This window comes from Taudactylus pleione, unplaced genomic scaffold (assembly GCF_031769625.1).
Source record: "Taudactylus pleione unplaced genomic scaffold, aTauple2 ptg000410l, whole genome shotgun sequence".
NCBI classification, from domain to species: domain Eukaryota; kingdom Metazoa; phylum Chordata; class Amphibia; order Anura; family Myobatrachidae; genus Taudactylus; species Taudactylus pleione.
The window spans coordinates 877,209-896,318 of NW_028284812.1; the positions used below are offsets into that span (position 1 = coordinate 877,209).

Sequence of the window (19,110 nt, forward strand, 5' to 3'; positions counted from 1 at the left end):
CCATCTAGGTGTCTCCATTCCTTTCTTAGTGCTTAGTGTGTCTCCATCTAGGTGTCTCCATTCCTTTCTTAGTGCTTAGTGTGTCTCCATCTAGGTGTCTCCATTCCTTTCTTAGTGCTTAGTGTGTCTCCATCTAGGTGTCTCCATTCCTTTCTTAGTGCTTAGTGTGTCTCCATCTAGGTGTCTCCATTCCTTTCTTAGTGCTTAGTGTGTCTCCATCTAGGTGTCTCCATTCCTTTCTTAGTGCTTAGTGTGTCTCCATCTAGGTGGGCTCCCTTCCTTTCTTAGTACTTAGTGTGTCTCCATCTAGGTGTCTCCATTCCTTTCTTAGTACTTATTGTGTCTCCATCTAGGTGTCTCCATTCCATTTCATAGTACTTGGTATGACTCCATCTAGGTGTCTCCACTCCTTTCTTAGTACTTAGTATGTCTCCATCTAGGTGGGCTCCCTTCTTTTGTTAGTACTTAGTGTGTCTCCATCTAGGTGTCATCATTCCTTTCTTAGTACTTAGTATGTCTCCATCTAGGTGTCTCCATTCCTTTCTTAGTACTTAGTGTGTCTCCATCTAGGTTTCTCCATTCCTTTCTTAGTACTTAGTATGTCTCCATCTAGGTGTCTCCATTCCTTTCTTAGTACTTAGTATGTCTCCATCTAGGTGGGCTCCCTTCTTTTGTTAGTACTTAGTGTGTCTCCATCTAGGTGTCTCCATTCCTTTCTTAGTACTTAGTATGTCTCCATCTAGGTGTCTCCATTCCTTTCTTAGTATGTCACCATCTAGGTGTCTCCCTTCCTTTCTTAGTACTTAGTATGTCTCCATCTAGGTTTCTCCACTCCTTTCTTAGTACTTAGTATGTCTCCATCTACGTGTCTCCATTCCTTTCTTAGTACTTAGTATGTCTCCATCTAGGTTTCTCCATTTCTTTCTTAGTATGTCTCCATCTAGGTGTCTCCATTCCTTTCTTAGTACTTAGTATGTCTCCATCTAGGTGGGCTCCATTCCTTTCTTAGTACTTAGTATGTCTCCATCTAGGTTTCTCCATTCCTTTCTTAGTATGTCTCCATCTAGGTGTCTCCCTTCCTTTCTTAGTACTTAGTATGTCTCCATCTAGGTGTCTCCACTCCTTTCTTAGTACTTAGTATGTCTCCATCTAGGTGTCTCCATTCCTTTCTTAGTACTTAGTGTGTCTCCATCTAGGTGTCCCCATTCCTTTCTTAGAACTTAGTGTGTCTCCATCTAGGTGTCTCCATTCCTTTCTTAGTACTTAGTGTGTCTCCATCTAGGTGTCTCCATTCCTTTCTTAGTACTTATTGTGTCTCCATCTAGGTGTCTCCATTCCTTTCTTAGTACTTAGTATGACTCCATCTAGGTGTCTCCACTCCTTTCTTAATACTTAGTATGTCTCCATCTAGGTGGCTCCCTTCCTTTGTTAGTACTTAGTGTGTCTCCATCTAGGTGTCTCCATTCCTTTCTTAGTACTTATTGTGTCTCCATCTAGATGTCTCCATTCCTTTCATAGTACTTATTGTGTCTCCATCTAGGTGTCTCCATTCCTTTCTTAGTACTTAGTATGTCTCCATCTAGGTTTCTCCTTTCCTTTCTTAGTATGTCTCCATCTAGGTGTCTCCATTCCTTTCTTAGTACTTAGTGTGTCTCCATCTAGGTGGGCTCTATTCCTTTCTTAGTACTTAGTATGTCTCCATCTAGGTGTCTCCATTCCTTTCTTAGTACTTAGAATGTCTCCATCTAGGTGTCTCCACTCCTTTCTTAGTACTTAGTATGTCTCCATCTAGGTGTCTCCATTCCTTTCTTAGTACTTAGTGTGTCTCCATCTAGGTGTCCCCATTCCTTTCTTAGTACTTAGTGTGTCTCCATCTAGGTGTCTCCATTCCTTTCTTAGTACTTAGTGTGTCTCCACCTAGGTGTCTCCATTCCTTTCTTAGTACTTATTGTGTCTCCATCTAGGTGTCTCCATTCCTTTCTTAGTACTTAGTATGACTCCATCTAGGTGTCTCCACTCCTTTCTTAATACTTAGTATGTCTCCATCTAGGTGGCTCCCTTCCTTTGTTAGTACTTAGTGTGTCTCCATCTAGGTGTCTCCATTCCTTTCTTAGTACTTAGTGTGTCTCCATCTAGGTGGGCTCCATTCCTTTCTTAGTACTTATTGTGTCTCCATCTAGGTGTCTCCATTCCTTTCATAGTACTTAGTATGACTCCATCTAGGTGTCTCCACTTCTTTCTTAATACTTAGTATGACTCCATCTAGGTGGCTCCCTTCCTTTGTTAGTACTTAGTGTGGCTCCATCTAGGTGTCTCCATTCCTTTCTTAGTACTTAGTATGTCTCCATCTAGGTGTCTCCATTCTTTTCTTAGTACTTATTGTGTCTCCATCTAGGTGTCTCCATTCCTTTCATAGTAGTTAGTATGACTCCATCTAGGTGTCTCCACTCCTTTCTTAGTACTTAGTATGTCTCCATCTAGGTGGGCTCCCTTCTTTTGTTAGTACTTAGTGTGTCTCCATCTAGGTGTCATCATTCCTTTCTTAGTACTTAGTATGTCTCCATCTAGGTGTCTCCATTCCTTTCTTAGTACTTAGTGTGTCTCCATCTAGGTTTCTCCAATCCTTTCTTAGTACTTAGTATGTCTCCATCTAGGTGTCTCCCTTCCTTTCTTAGTACTTAGTATGTCACCATCTAGGTGTCTCCATTCCTTTCTTAGTACTTAGTATGTCTCCATCTAGGTGTCTCCATTCCTTTCTTAGTACTTAGTGTGTCTCCATCTAGGTGGGCTCCATTCCTTTCTTAGTACTTAGTATGTCTCCATCTAGGTGTCTCCCTTCCTTTCTTAGTACTTAGTATGTCTCCATCTAGGTTTCTCCACTCCTTTCTTAGTACTTAGTATGTCTCCATCTAGGTGTCTCCATTCCTTTCTTAGTACTTAGTATGTCTCCATCTAGGTGTCTCCATTCCTTTCTTAGTATGTCTCCATCTAGGTGTCTCCATTCCTTTCTTAGTACTTAGTATGTCTCCATCTAGGTGGGCTCCCTTCCTTTGTTAGTACTTAGTATGTCTCCATCTAGGTGGGCTAAATTCCTTTCTTAGTACTTAGTATGTCTCCATCTAGGTTTCTCCATTCCTTTCTTAGTATGTCTCCATCTAGGTGTCTCCCTTCCTTTCTTAGTACTTAGTATGTCTCCATCTAGGTGGGCTCCCTTCCTTTGTTAGTACTTAGTATGTCTCCATCTAGGTGGGCTAAATTCCTTTCTTAGTACTTAGTATGTCTCCATCTAGGTTTCTCCATTCCTTTCTTAGTATGTCTCCATCTAGGTGTCTCCCTTCCTTTCTTAGTACTTAGTATGTCTCCATCTAGGTGGGCTCCATTCCTTTCTTAGTATGTCTCCATCTAGGTGTCTCCCTTCCTTTCTTAGTACTTAGTATGTCTCCATCTAGGTGGGCTCCATTCCTTTCTTAGTATGTCTCCATCTAGGTGTCTCCCTTCCTTTCTTAGTACTTAGTATGTCTCCATCTATGTTTCTCCATTCCTTTCTTAGTATGTCTCCATCTAGGTGTCTCCATTCCTTTCTTAGTACTTAGTGTGTCTCCATCTAGGTGGGCTCCTTTCCTTTCTTAGTAATTAGTATGTCTCCATCTAGGTGTCTCCATTCCTTTCTTAGTACTTAGTATGTCTCCATCTAGGTGTCTCCACTCCTTTCTTAGTACTTACTATGTCTCCATCTAGGTGTCTCCATTCCTTTCTTAGTACTTAGTGTGTCTCCATCTAGGTGTCTCCATTCCTTTCTTAGTACTTAGTATGTCTCCATCTAGGTGTCTCCATTCCTTTCTTAGTATGTCTCCATCTAGGTGTCTCCATTCCTTTCTTAGTACTTAGTATGTCTCCATCTAGGTGGGTTCCCTTCCTTTGTTAGTGCTTAGTATGTCTCCATCTAGGTGGACTCCATTCCTTTCTTAGTACTTAGTATGTCTCCATCTAGGTTTCTCCATTCCTTTCTTAGTATGTCTCCATCTATGTGTCTCCATTCCTTTCTTAGTACTTAGTGTGTCTCCATCTAGGTGGGCTCCATTCCTTTCTTAGTACTTAGTATGTCTCCATCTAGGTGTCTCCACTCCTTTCTTAGTACTTAGTATGTCTCCATCTAGGTGTCTCCATTCCTTTCTTAGTACTTAGTTTGTCTCCATCTAGGTGGGCTCCATTCCTTTCTTAGTACTTAGTATGTCTCCATCTAGGTTTCTACATTCCTTTCTTAGTATGTCTCCATCTAGGTGTCTCCATTTCTTTCTTAGTACTTAGTATGTCTCCATCTAGGTGTCTCCATTCCTTTCTTAGTACTTAGTATGTCTCCATCTAGGTTTCGCCATTCCTTTCTTAGTATGTCTCCATCTAGGTGTCTCCCTTCCTTTCTTAGTACTTAGAATGTCTCCATCTAGGTGGGCTCCATTCCTTTCTTAGTACTTAGTATGTCTCCATCTAGGTTTCTCCATTCCTTTCTTAGTATGTCTCCATCTAGGTGTCTCCATTCCTTTCTTAGTACTTAGTGTGTCTCCATCTAGGTGGGCTCCACTCCTTTCTTAGTACTTAGTATGTCTCCATCTAGGTGTCTCCATTTCTTTCTTTGTACTTAGTTTGTCTCCATCTAGGTGGGCTCCATTCCTTCCTTAGTACTTAGTATGTCTCCATCTAGGTTTCTCCATTCCTTTCTTAGTATGTCTCCATCTAGGTGTCTCCATTCCTTTCTTAGTACTTAGTATGTCTCCATCTAGGTGTCTCCATTCCTTTCTTAGTACTTAGTGTGTCTCCATCTAGGTGTCTCCATTCCTTTCTTAGTATGTCTCCATCTAGGTGTCTCCATTCCTTTCTTAGTACTTAGTATGTCTCCATCTAGGTGGGCTCCCTTCCTTTGTTAGTGCTTAGTATGTCTCCATCTAGGTGGGCTCCATTCCTTTCTTAGTACTTAGTATGTCTCCATCTAGGTTTCTCCATTACTTTCTTAGTATGTCTCCATCTAGGTGTCTCCCTTCCTTTCTTAGTACTTAGTATGTCTCCATCTAGGTGGGCTCCATTCCTTTCTTAGTACTTAGTATGTCTCCATCTAGGTTTCTCCATTCCTTTCTTAGTATGTCTCCATCTAGGTGTCTCCATTCCTTTCTTAGTACTTAGTGTGTCTCCATCTAGGTGGGCTCCATTCTTTTCTTAGTACTTAGTATGTCTCCATCTAGGTGTCTCCATTCCTTTCTTAGTATGTCTCCATCTAGGTGTCTCCATTCCTTTCTTAGTACTTAGTTTGTCTCCATCTAGGTGGGCTCCATTCCTTTCTTAGTACTTAGTATGTCTCCATCTAGGTTTCTCCATTCCTTTCTTAGTATGTCTCCATCTAGGTGTCTCCATTCCTTTCTTAGTACTTAGTATGTCTCCATCTAGGTGTCTCCATTCCTTTCTTAGTACTTAGTATGTCTCCATCTAGGTTTCTCCATTCCTTTCTTAGTATGTCTCCATCTAGGTGTCTCCCTTCCTTTCTTAGTACTTAGTGTGTCTCCATCTAGGTGGGCTCCATTCCTTTCTTAGTACTTAGTATGTCTCCATCTAGGTTTCTCCATTCCTTTCTTAGTATGTCTCCATCTAGGTGTCTCCATTCCTTTCTTAGTACTTAGTGTGTCTCCATCTAGGTGGGCTCTATTCCTTTCTTAGTACTTAGTATGTCTCCATCTAGGTTTCTCCATTCCTTTCGTAGTATGTCTCCATCTAGGTGTCTCCATTCCTTTCTTAGTACTTAGTATGTCTCCATCTAGGTGTCTCCCTTCCTTTCTTAGTACTTAGTGTGTCTCCATCTAGGTTTCTCCACTCCTTTCTTAGTACTTAGTATGTCTCCATCTAGGTGTCTCCCTTCCTTTCTTAGTACTTAGTATGTCACCATCTTGGTGTCTCCCTTCCTTTCTTAGTACTTAGTATGTCTCCATCTAGGTTTCTCCACTCCTTTCTTAGTACTTAGTATGTCTCCATCTAGGTGTCTCCATTCCTTTCTTAGTACGTAGTGTGTCTCCATCTAGGTGGGCTCCATTTCTTTCTTAGTACTTAGTATGTCTCCATGTAGGTGTCTCCCTTCCTTTCTTAGTACTTAGTATGTCTCCATCTAGGTTTCTCCACTCCTTTCTTAGTACTTAGTATGTCTCCATCTAGGTGTCTCCATTCCTTTCTTAGTACTTAGTATGTCTCCATCTAGGTGTCTCCATTCCTTTCTTAGTATGTCTCCATCTAGGTGTCTCCATTCCTTTCTTAGTACTTAGTATGTCTCCATCTAGGTGGGCTCCCTTCCTTTGTTAGTACTTAGTATGTCTCCATCTAGGTGGGCTCCATTCCTTTCTTAGTACTTAGTATGTCTCCATCTAGGTTTCTCCATTCCTTTCTTAGTATGTCTCCATCTAGGTGTCTCCCTTCCTTTCTTAGTACTTAGTATGTCTCCATCTAGGTGGGTTCCATTCCTTTCTTAGTACTTAGTATGACTCCATCTAGATTTCTCCATTCCTTTCTTAGTATGTCTCTATCTAGGTGTCTCCATTCCTTTCTTAGTACTTAGTGTGTCTCCATCTAGGTGGGCTCCATTCCATTCTTAGTACTTAGTATGTCTCCATCTTGGTGTCTCCACTCCTTTCTTAGTACTTAGTATGTCTCCATCTAGATGTCTCCACTCCTTTCTTAGTACTTAGTATGTCTCCATCTAGGTGTCTCCATTCCTTTCTTAGTATGTCTCCATCTAGGTGTCTCCACTCCTTTCTTTGTACTTAGTATGTCTCCATCTAGGTGTCTCCATTCCTTTCTTAGTACTTAGTATGTCTCCATCTAGGAGTCTCCATTCCTTTCTTAGTACTTAGTATGTCTCCATCTAGGTGTCTCCCTTCCTTTCTTAGTACTTAGTATGACTCCATCTAGGTGGGCTCCATTCCTTTCTTAGTACTTAGTATGTCTCCATCTAGGTTTCTCCATTCCTTTCTTAGTACTTAGTATGTCTCCATCTAGGTGTCTCCATTCCTTTCTTAGTACTTAGTATGTCTCCATCTAGGTGTCTCCCCTCCTTTCTTAGTACTTAGTATGTCTCCATCTAGGTGGGCTCCATTCCTTTCCTAATATGTCTCCATCTAGGTGTCTCCCTTCCTTTCTTAGTACTTAGTATGTCTCCATCTAGGTACCTCCATTCCTTTCTTAGTATGTCTCCATCTAGGTGTCTCCATTCCTTTCTTAGTACTTAGTGTGTCTCCATCTAGGTGTCTCCTTTCCTTTCTTAGTACTTAGTATGTCTCCATCTAGGTTTCTCCATTCCTTTCTTAGTATGTCTCCATCTAGGTGTCTCCCTTCCTTTCTTAGTACTTAGTGTGTCTCCATCTAGGTGGGCTCCATTCCTTTCTTAGTACTTAGTATGTCTCCATCTAGGTGTCTCCACTCCTTTCTTAGTCTTTAGTATGTCTCCATCTAGGTGTCTCCATTCCTTTCTTATTACTTAGTTTGTCTCCATCTAGGTGGGCTCCATTCCTTTCTTAGTACTTAGTATGTCTCCATCTAGGTTTCTCCATTCCTTTCTTAGTATGTCTCCATCTAGGTGTCTCCATTCCTTTCTTAGTACTTAGTGTGTCTCCATTCCTTTCTTAGTACTTAGTATGTCTCCATCTAGGTTTCTCCATTCCTTTCTTAGTATATCTCCATCTAGGTGTCTCCCTTACTTTCTTAGTACTTAGTATGTCTCCATCTAGGTGGGCTCCATTCCTTTCTTAGTACTTAGTATGTCTCCATCTAGGCTTCTCCATTCCTTTCTTAGTATGTCTCCATCTAGGTGTCTCCATTCCTTTCTTAGTACTTAGTGTGTCTCCATCTAGGTGGGCTCCTCTCCTTTCTTAGTACTTAGTATGTCTCCATCTAGGTACCTCCATTCCTTTCTTAGTATGTCTCCATCTAGGTGTCTCCATTCCTTTCTTAGTACTTAGTATGTCTCCATCTAGGTGTCTCCATTCCTTTCTTAGTACTTAGTATGTCTCCATCTAGGTGTCTCCATTCCTTTCTTAGTACTTAGTATGTCTCCATCTAGGTGTCTCCCTTCCTTTCTTAGTACTTAGTATGACTCCATCTAGGTGTCTCACTTCCTTTCTTAGTACTTAGTATGTCTCCTTCTAGGTACCTCCATTCCTTTCTTAGTATGTCTCCATCTAGGTGTCTCCATTCCTTTCTTAGTACTTAGTGTATCTCCATCTAGGTGTCTCCATTCCTTTCTTAGTACTTAGTGTGTCTCCATCTAGGTGTCTCCATTCCTTTCTTAGTACTTAGTGTGTCTCCATCTAGGTGGGCTCCACTCCTTTCTTAGTACTTAGTATGTCTCCATCTAGGTACCTCCATTCCTTTCTTAGTATGTCTCCATCTAGGTGTCTCCATTCCTTTCTTTGTACTTAGTATGTCTCCATCTAGGTGTCTCCATTCCTTTCTTAGTACTTAGTGTTTCTCCATCTAGGTATCTCCATTCCTTTTTTAGTGTGTCTCCATCTAGGTGTCTCTATTCCTTTCTTAGTAGTCAGTGTGTCTCCATCTAGGTGTCTCCATTCCTTTCTTAGTACTTAGCGTGTCTCCATCTAGGTGTCTCCATTCCTTTCTTAGTACTTAGTATGTCTCCATCTAGGTTTCTCCATTCCTTTCTTAGTATATCTCCATCTAGGTGTCTCCCTTACTTTCTTAGTTCTTAGTATGTCTCCATCTAGGTGGGCTCCATTCCTTTCTTTTTACTTAGTATGTCTCCATCTAGGTTTCTCCATTCCTTTCTTAGTATGTCTCCATCTAGGTGTCTCCATTCCTTTCTTAGTACTTAGTGTGTCTCCATCTAGGTGTCTCTATTCCTTTCTTAGTACTTAGTATGTCTCCATCTAGGTGGGCTCCATTCCTTTCTTAGTACTTAGTGTGTCTCCATCTAGGTGTCTCCATTCCTTTCTTAGTACTTAGTGTGTCTCCATCTAGGTGTCTCTATTCCTTTCTTAGTAGTCAGTGTGTCTCCATCTAGGTGTCTCCATTCCTTTCTTAGTACTTAGCGTGTCTCCATCTAGGTGTCTCCATTCCTTTCTTAGTACTTAGCGTGTCTCCATCTAGGTCTCTCCATTCCTTTCTTAGTACTTAGTGTGTCTCCATCTAGGTGTCTCCATTTCTTTCTTAGTTCTTAGTATGTCTCCATCTAGGTGTCTCTATTCCTTTCTTAGTGCTTAGTGTGTCTCCATCTAGGTGTCTCCATTCCTTACTTAGTACTTAGTATGTCTCCATCTAGGTGTCTCCATTCCTTTCTTAGTACTTAGTATGTCTCCATCTAGGTGTCTCCATTCCTTTCTTAGTGCTTAGTGTGTCTCCATCTAGGTGTCTCCATTCCTTTCTTAGTACTTAGCGTGTCTCCAACTAGGTGTCTCCATTCCTTTCTTAGTACTTAGTGTGTCTCCATCTAGGTGTCTCCATTCCTTTCTTAGTACTTAGTGTGTCTCCATCTAGGTGTCTCTATTCCTTTCTTAGTACTTAGTATGTCTCCATCTAGGTGGGCTCCCTTCCTTTCTTAGTACTTAGTGTGTCTCCATCTAGGTGTCTCCATTCCTTTCTTAGTGCTTAGTGTGTCTCCATCTAGGTGGGCTCCCTTCCTTTCTTAGTACTTAGTGTGTCTCCATCTAGGTGTCTCCATTGCTTTCTTAGTACTTATTGTGTCTCCATCTAGGTGTCTCCATTCCATTTCATAGTACTTGGTATGACTCCATCTAGGTGTCTCCATTCCTTTCTTAGTACTTAGTATGTCTCCATCTAGGTGGGCTCCCTTCTTTTGTTAGTACTTAGTGTGTCTCCATCTAGGTGTCATCATTCCTTTCTTAGTACTTAGTATGTCTCCATCTAGGTGTCTCCATTCCTTTCTTAGTACTTAGTGTGTCTCCATCTAGGTTTCTCCATTCCTTTCTTAGTACTTAGTATGTCTCCATCTAGGTGTCTCCATTCCTTTCTTAGTACTTAGTATGTCTCCATCTAGGTGGGCTCCCTTCTTTTGTTAGTACTTAGTGTGTCTCCATCTAGGTGTCTCCATTCCTTTCTTAGTACTTAGAATGTCTCCATCTAGGTGTCTCCATTCCTTTCTTAGTATGTCACCATCTAGGTGTCTCCCTTCCTTTCTTAGTACTGAGTATGTCTCCATCTAGGTTTCTCCACTCCTTTCTTAGTACTTAGTATGTCTCCATCTACGTGTCTCCATTCCTTTCTTAGTACTTAGTATGTCTCCATCTAGGTACCTCCATTCCTTTCTTAGTATGTCTCCATCTAGGTGTCTCCATTCCTTTCTTTGTACTTAGTATGTCTCCATCTAGGTGTCTCCATTCCTTTCTTAGTACTTAGTGTTTCTCCATCTAGGTATCTCCATTCCTTTTTTAGTGTGTCTCCATCTAGGTGTCTCTATTCCTTTCTTAGTAGTCAGTGTGTCTCCATCTAGGTGTCTCCATTCCTTTCTTAGTACTTAGCGTGTCTCCATCTAGGTGTCTCCATTCCTTTCTTAGTACTTAGTATGTCTCCATCTAGGTTTCTCCATTCCTTTCTTAGTATATCTCCATCTAGGTGTCTCCCTTACTTTCTTAGTTCTTAGTATGTCTCCATCTAGGTGGGCTCCATTCCTTTCTTTTTACTTAGTATGTCTCCATCTAGGTTTCTCCATTCCTTTCTTAGTATGTCTCCATCTAGGTGTCTCCATTCCTTTCTTAGTACTTAGTGTGTCTCCATCTAGGTGTCTCTATTCCTTTCTTAGTACTTAGTATGTCTCCATCTAGGTGGGCTCCATTCCTTTCTTAGTACTTAGTGTGTCTCCATCTAGGTGTCTCCATTCCTTTCTTAGTACTTAGTGTGTCTCCATCTAGGTGTCTCTATTCCTTTCTTAGTAGTCAGTGTGTCTCCATCTAGGTGTCTCCATTCCTTTCTTAGTACTTAGCGTGTCTCCATCTAGGTGTCTCCATTCCTTTCTTAGTACTTAGCGTGTCTCCATCTAGGTCTCTCCATTCCTTTCTTAGTACTTAGTGTGTCTCCATCTAGGTGTCTCCATTTCTTTCTTAGTTCTTAGTATGTCTCCATCTAGGTGTCTCTATTCCTTTCTTAGTGCTTAGTGTGTCTCCATCTAGGTGTCTCCATTCCTTACTTAGTACTTAGTATGTCTCCATCTAGGTGTCTCCATTCCTTTCTTAGTACTTAGTATGTCTCCATCTAGGTGTCTCCATTCCTTTCTTAGTGCTTAGTGTGTCTCCATCTAGGTGTCTCCATTCCTTTCTTAGTACTTAGCGTGTCTCCAACTAGGTGTCTCCATTCCTTTCTTAGTACTTAGTGTGTCTCCATCTAGGTGTCTCCATTCCTTTCTTAGTACTTAGTGTGTCTCCATCTAGGTGTCTCTATTCCTTTCTTAGTACTTAGTATGTCTCCATCTAGGTGGGCTCCCTTCCTTTCTTAGTACTTAGTGTGTCTCCATCTAGGTGTCTCCATTCCTTTCTTAGTGCTTAGTGTGTCTCCATCTAGGTGGGCTCCCTTCCTTTCTTAGTACTTAGTGTGTCTCCATCTAGGTGTCTCCATTGCTTTCTTAGTACTTATTGTGTCTCCATCTAGGTGTCTCCATTCCATTTCATAGTACTTGGTATGACTCCATCTAGGTGTCTCCATTCCTTTCTTAGTACTTAGTATGTCTCCATCTAGGTGGGCTCCCTTCTTTTGTTAGTACTTAGTGTGTCTCCATCTAGGTGTCATCATTCCTTTCTTAGTACTTAGTATGTCTCCATCTAGGTGTCTCCATTCCTTTCTTAGTACTTAGTGTGTCTCCATCTAGGTTTCTCCATTCCTTTCTTAGTACTTAGTATGTCTCCATCTAGGTGTCTCCATTCCTTTCTTAGTACTTAGTATGTCTCCATCTAGGTGGGCTCCCTTCTTTTGTTAGTACTTAGTGTGTCTCCATCTAGGTGTCTCCATTCCTTTCTTAGTACTTAGAATGTCTCCATCTAGGTGTCTCCATTCCTTTCTTAGTATGTCACCATCTAGGTGTCTCCCTTCCTTTCTTAGTACTGAGTATGTCTCCATCTAGGTTTCTCCACTCCTTTCTTAGTACTTAGTATGTCTCCATCTACGTGTCTCCATTCCTTTCTTAGTACTTAGTATGTCTCCATCTAGGTTTCTCCATTTCTTTCTTAGTATGTCTCCATCTAGGTGTCTCCATTCCTTTCTTAGTACTTAGTATGTCTCCATCTAGGTGGGCTCCATTCCTTTCTTAGTACTTAGTATGTCTCCATCTAGGTTTCTCCATTCCTTTCTTAGTATGTCTCCATCTAGGTGTCTCCCTTCCTTTCTTAGTACTTAGTATGTCTCCATCTAGGTGGGCTCCATTCCTTTCTTAGTAGTTAGTATGTCTCCATCTAGGTGTCTCCATTCCTTTCTTAGTACTTAGTATGTCTCCATCTAGGTGTCTCCACTCCTTTCTTAGTACTTAGTATGTCTCCATCTAGGTGTCTCCATTCCTTTCTTAGTACTTAGTGTGTCTCCATCTAGGTGTCCCCATTCCTTTCTTAGAACTTAGTGTGTCTCCATCTAGGTGTCTCCATTCCTTTCTTAGTACTTAGTGTGTCTCCATCTAGGTGTCTCCATTCCTTTCTTAGTACTTATTGTGTCTCCATCTAGGTGTCTCCATTCCTTTCTTAGTACTTAGTATGACTCCATCTAGGTGTCTCCACTCCTTTCTTAATACTTAGTATGTCTCCATCTAGGTGGCTCCCTTCCTTTGTTAGTACTTAGTGTGTCTCCATCTAGGTGTCTCCATTCCTTTCTTAGTACTTATTGTGTCTCCATCTAGATGTCTCCATTCCTTTCATAGTACTTATTGTGTCTCCATCTAGGTGTCTCCATTCCTTTCTTAGTACTTAGTATGTCTCCATCTAGGTTTCTCCATTCCTTTCTTAGTATGTCTCCATCTAGGTGTCTCCATTCCTTTCTTAGTACTTAGTGTGTCTCCATCTAGGTGGGCTCTATTCCTTTCTTAGTACTTAGTATGTCTCCATCTAGGTGTCTCCATTCCTTTCTTAATACTTAGAATGTCTCCATCTAGGTGTCTCCACTCCTTTCTTAGTACTTAGTATGTCTCCATCTAGGTGTCTCCATTCCTTTCTTAGTACTTAGTGTGTCTCCATCTAGGTGTCCCCATTCCTTTCTTAGTACTTAGTGTGTCTCAATCTAGGTGTCTCCATTCCTTTCTTAGTACTTAGTGTGTCTCCACCTAGGTGTCTCCATTCCTTTCTTAGTACTTATTGTGTCTCCATCTAGGTGTCTCCATTCCTTTCTTAGTACTTAGTATGACTCCATCTAGGTGTCTCCACTCCTTTCTTAATACTTAGTATGTCTCCATCTAGGTGGCTCCCTTCCTTTGTTAGTACTTAGTGTGTCTCCATCTAGGTTTCTCCACTCCTTTCTTAGTACTTAGTATGTCTCCATCTAGGTGTCTCCATTCCTTTCTTAGTACTTAGTATGTCTCCATCTAGGTGTCTCCATTCCTTTCTTAGTATGTCTCCATCTAGGTGTCTCCATTCCTTTCTTAGTACTTAGTATGTCTCCATCTAGGTGGGCTCCCTTCCTTTGTTAGTACTTAGTATGTCTCCATCTAGGTGGGCTAAATTCCTTTCTTAGTACTTAGTATGTCTCCATCTAGGTTTCTCCATTCCTTTCTTAGTATGTCTCCATCTAGGTGTCTCCCTTCCTTTCTTAGTACTTAGTATGTCTCCATCTAGGTGGGCTCCCTTCCTTTGTTAGTACTTAGTATGTCTCCATCTAGGTGGGCTAAATTCCTTTCTTAGTACTTAGTATGTCTCCATCTAGGTTTCTCCATTCCTTTCTTAGTATGTCTCCATCTAGGTGTCTCCCTTCCTTTCTTAGTACTTAGTATGTCTCCATCTAGGTGGGCTCCATTCCTTTCTTAGTATGTCTCCATCTAGGTGTCTCCCTTCCTTTCTTAGTACTTAGTATGTCTCCATCTAGGTGGGCTCCATTCCTTTCTTAGTATGTCTCCATCTAGGTGTCTCCCTTCCTTTCTTAGTACTTAGTATGTCTCCATCTATGTTTCTCCATTCCTTTCTTAGTATGTCTCCATCTAGGTGTCTCCATTCCTTTCTTAGTACTTAGTGTGTCTCCATCTAGGTGGGCTCCATTCCTTTCTTAGTAATTAGTATGTCTCCATCTAGGTGTCTCCATTCCTTTCTTAGTACTTATTGTGTCTCCATCTAGGTGTCTCCATTCCTTTCTTAGTACTTAGTATGACTCCACCTAGGTGTCTCCATTCCTTTCTTAGTACTTTTTGTGTCTCCATCTAGGTGTCTCCATTCCTTTCTTACTACTTAGTATGACTCCATCTAGGTGTCTCCACTCCTTTCTTAATACTTAGTATGTCTCCATCTAGGTGGCTCCCTTCCTTTGTTAGTACTTAGTGTGTCTCCATCTAGGTGTCTCCATTCCTTTCTTAGTACTTAGTGTGTCTCCATCTAGGTGGGCTCCATTCCTTTCTTAGTACTTATTGTGTCTCCATCTAGGTGTCTCCATTCCTTTCATAGTACTTAGTATGACTCCATCTAGGTGTCTCCACTTCTTTCTTAATACTTAGTATGACTCCATCTAGGTGGCTCCCTTCCTTTGTTAGTACTTAGTGTGGCTCCATCTAGGTGTCTCCATTCCTTTCTTAGTACTTAGTATGTCTCCATCTAGGTGTCTCCATTCTTTTCTTAGTACTTATTGTGTCTCCATCTAGGTGTCTCCATTCCTTTCATAGTACTTAGTATGACTCCATCTAGGTGTCTCCACTCCTTTCTTAGTACTTAGTATGTCTCCATCTAGGTGGGCTCCCTTCTTTTGTTAGTACTTAGTGTGTCTCCATCTAGGTGTCATCATTCCTTTCTTAGTACTTAGTATGTCTCCATCTAGGTGTCTCCATTCCTTTCTTAGTACTTAGTGTGTCTCCATCTAGGTTTCTCCAATCCTTTCTTAGTACTTAGTATGTCTCCATCTAGGTGTCTCACTTCCTTTCTTAGTACTTAGTATGTCACCATCTAGGTGTCTCCATTCCTTTCTTAGTACTTAGTATGTCTCCATCTAGGTGTCTCCATTCCTTTCTTAGTACTTAGTGTGTCTCCATCTAGGTGGGCTCCATTCCTTTCTTAGTACTTAGTATGTCTCCATCTAGGTGTCTCCCTTCCTTTCTTAGTACTTAGTATGTCTCCATCTAGGTTTCTCCACTCCTTTCTTAGTACTTAGTATGTCTCCATCTAGGTGTCTCCATTCCTTTCTTAGTACTTAGTATGTCTCCATCTAGGTGTCTCCATTCCTTTCTTAGTATGTCTCCATCTAGGTGTCTCCATTCCTTTCTTAGTACTTAGTATGTCTCCATCTAGGTGGGCTCCCTTCCTTTGTTAGTACTTAGTATGTCTCCATCTAGGTGGGCTAAATTCCTTTCTTAGTACTTAGTATGTCTCCATCTAGGTTTCTCCATTCCTTTCTTAGTATGTCTCCATCTAGGTGTCTCCCTTCCTTTCTTAGTACTTAGTATGTCTCCATCTAGGTGGGCTCCCTTCCTTTGTTAGTACTTAGTATGTCTCCATCTAGGTGGGCTAAATTCCTTTCTTAGTACTTAGTATGTCTCCATCTAGGTTTCTCCATTCCTTTCTTAGTATGTCTCCATCTAGGTGTCTCCCTTCCTTTCTTAGTACTTAGTATGTCTCCATCTAGGTGGGCTCCCTTCCTTTCTTAGTATGTCTCCATCTAGGTGTCTCCCTTCCTTTCTTAGTACTTAGTATGTCTCCATCTAGGTGGGCTCCATTCCTTTCTTAGTATGTCTCCATCTAGGTGTCTCCCTTCCTTTCTTAGTACTTAGTATGTCTCCATCTATGTTTCTCCATTCCTTTCTTAGTATGTCTCCATCTAGGTGTCTCCATTCCTTTCTTAGTACTTAGTGTGTCTCCATCTAGGTGGGCTCCATTCCTTTCTTAGTAATTAGTATGTCTCCATCTAGGTGTCTCCATTCCTTTCTTAGTACTTAGTGTGTCTCCATCTAGGTGTCTCCATTCCTTTCTTAGTTCTTAGTATGTCTCCATCTAGGTGTCTCCATTCCTTTCTTAGTATGTCTCCATCTAGGTGTCTCCATTCCTTTCTTAGTACTTAGTATGTCTCCATCTAGGTGGGCTCCCTTCCTTTGTTAGTGCTTAGTATGTCTCCATCTAGGTGGACTCCATTCCTTTCTTAGTACTTAGTATGTCTCCATCTAGGTTTCTCCATTCCTTTCTTAGTATGTCTCCATCTATGTGTCTCCATTCCTTTCTTAGTACTTAGTGTGTCTCCATCTAGGTGGGCTCCATTCCTTTCTTAGTACTTAGTATGTCTCCATCTAGGTGTTTCCACTCCTTTCTTAGTACTTAGTATGTCTCCATCTAGGTGTCTCCATTCCTTTCTTAGTACTTAGTTTGTCTCCATCTAGGTGGGCTCCATTCCTTTCTTAGTACTTAGTATGTCTCCATCTAGGTTTCTCCATTCCTTTCTTAGTATGTCTCCATCTAGGTGTCTCCATTCCTTTCTTAGTACTTAGTATGTCTCCATCTAGGTGTCTCCATTCCTTTCTTAGTACTTAGTATGTCTCCATCTAGGTTTCGCCATTCCTTTCTTAGTATGTCTCCATCTAGGTGTCTCCCTTCCTTTCTTAGTACTTAGAATGTCTCCATCTAGGTGGGCTCCATTCCTTTCTTAGTACTTAGTATGTCTCCATCTAGGTTTCTCCATTCCTTTCTTAGTATGTCTCCATCTAGGTGTCTCCATTCCTTTCTTAGTACTTAGTGTGTCTCCATCTAGGTGGGCTCCACTCCTTTCTTAGTACTTAGTATGTCTCCATCTAGGTGTCTCCATTTCTTTCTTAGTACTTAGTTTGTCTCCATCTAGGTGGGCTCCATTCCTTTCTTAGTACTTAGTATGTCTCCATCTAGGTTTCTCCATTCCTTTCTTAGTATGTCTCCTTCTAGGTGTCTCCATTCCTTTCTTAGTACTTAGTATGTCTCCATCTAGGTGTCTCCATTCCTTTCTTAGTACTTAGTGTGTCTCCATCTAGGTGTCTCCATTCCTTTCTTAGTATGTCTCCATCTAGGTGTCTCCATTCCTTTCTTAGTACTTAGTATGTCTCCATCTAGGTGGGCTCCCTTCCTTTGTTAGTGCTTAGTATGTCTCCATCTAGGTGGGCTCCATTCCTTTCTTAGTACTTAGTATGTCTCCATCTAGGTTTCTCCATTCCTTTCTTAGTATGTCTCCATCTAGGTGTCTCCCTTCCTTTCTTAGTACTTAGTATGTCTCCATCTAGGTGGGCTCCATTCCTTTCTTAGTACTTAGTATGTCTCCATCTAGGTTTCTCCATTCCTTTCTTAGTATGTCTCCATCTAGGTGTCTCCATTCCTTTCTTAGTACTTAGTGTGTCTCCATCTAGGTGGGCTCCATTCTTTTCTTAGTACTTAGTATGTCTCCATCTAGGTGTCTCCATTCCTTTCTTAGTATGTCTCCATCTAGGTGTCTCCATTCCTTTCTTAGTACTTAGTATGTCTCCATCTCGGTGGGCTCCCTTCCTTTGTTAGTGCTTAGTATGTCTCCATCTAGGTGGGGTCCATTCCTTTCTTAGTACTTAGTATGTCTCCATCTAGGTTTCTCCATTCCTTTCTTAGTATGTCTCCATCTAGGTGTCTCCCTTCCTTTCTTAGTTCTTAGTATGTCTCCATCTAGGTGGGCTCCATTCCTTTCTTAGTACTTAGTATGTCTCCATCTAGGTTTCTCCATTCCTTTCTTAGTATGTCTCCATCTAGCTGTCTCCATTCCTTTCTTAGTACTTAGTGTGTCTCCATCTAGGTGGGCTCCATTCCTTTCTTAGTACTTAGTATGTCTCCATCTAGGTGTCTCCACTCCTTTCTTAGTACTTAGTATGTCTCCATCTAGGTGTCTCCATTCCTTTCTTAGTACTTAGTTTGTCTCCATCTAGGTGGGCTCCATTCCTTTCTTAGTACTTAGTATGTCTCCATCTAGGTTTCTCCATTCCTTTCTTAGTATGTCTCCATCTAGGTGTCTCCATTCCTTTCTTAGTACTTAGTATGTCTCCATCTAGGTGTCTCCATTCCTTTCTTAGTACTTAGTATGTCTCCATCTAGGTTTCTCCATTCCTTTCTTAGTATGTCTCCATCTAGGTGTCTCCCTTCCTTTCTTAGTACTTAGTGTGTCTCCATCTAGGTGGGCTCCATTCCTTTCTTAGTACTTAGTATGTCTCCATCTATGTTTCTCCATTCCTTTCTTAGTATGTCTCCATCTAGGTGTCTCCATTCCTTTCTTAGTACTTAGTGTGTCTCCATCTAGGTGGGCTCTATTCCTTTCTTAGTACTTAGTATGTCTCCATCTAGGTTTCTCCATTCCTTTCGTAGTATGTCTCCATCTAGGTGTCTCCATTCCTTTCTTAGTACTTAGTATGTCTCCATCTAGCTGTCTCCCTTCCTTTCTTAGTACTTAGTGTGTCTCCATCTAGGTTTCTCCACTCCTTTCTTAGTACTTAGTATGTCTCCATCTAGGTGTCTCCCTTCCTTTCTTAGTACTTAGTATGTCACCATCTTGGTGTCTCCCTTCCTTTCTTAGTACTTAGTATGTCTCCATCTAGGTTTCTCCACTCCTTTCTTAGTACTTAGTATGTCTCCATCTAGGTGTCTCCATTCCTTTCTTAGTACTTAGTGTGTCTCCATCTAGGTGGGCTCCATTCCTTTCTTAGTACTTAGTATGTCTCCATGTAGGTGTCTCCCTTCCTTTCTTAGTACTTAGTATGTCTCCATCTAGGTTTCTCCACTCCTTTCTTAGTACTTAGTATATCTCCATCTAGGTGTCTCCATTCCTTTCTTAGTATGTCTCCATCTAGGTGTCTCCATTCCTTTCTTAGTACTTAGTATGTCTCCATCTAGGTGGGCTCCCTTCCTTTCTTAGTACTTAGTATGACTCCATCTAGATTTCTCCACTCCTTTCTTAGTACTTAGTATGTCTCCATCTAGG

At 41.3% G+C, this 19,110-nt stretch overlaps 1 protein-coding gene across 1 annotated transcript in view; it reads left to right on the forward strand.

Moving 5' to 3' along the window:
- Nucleotides 1-19,110, forward strand: part of DYSF (dysferlin) — a 705,898-nt gene that overhangs the window by 630,599 nt on the left and 56,189 nt on the right. The window lies entirely within an intron of this gene.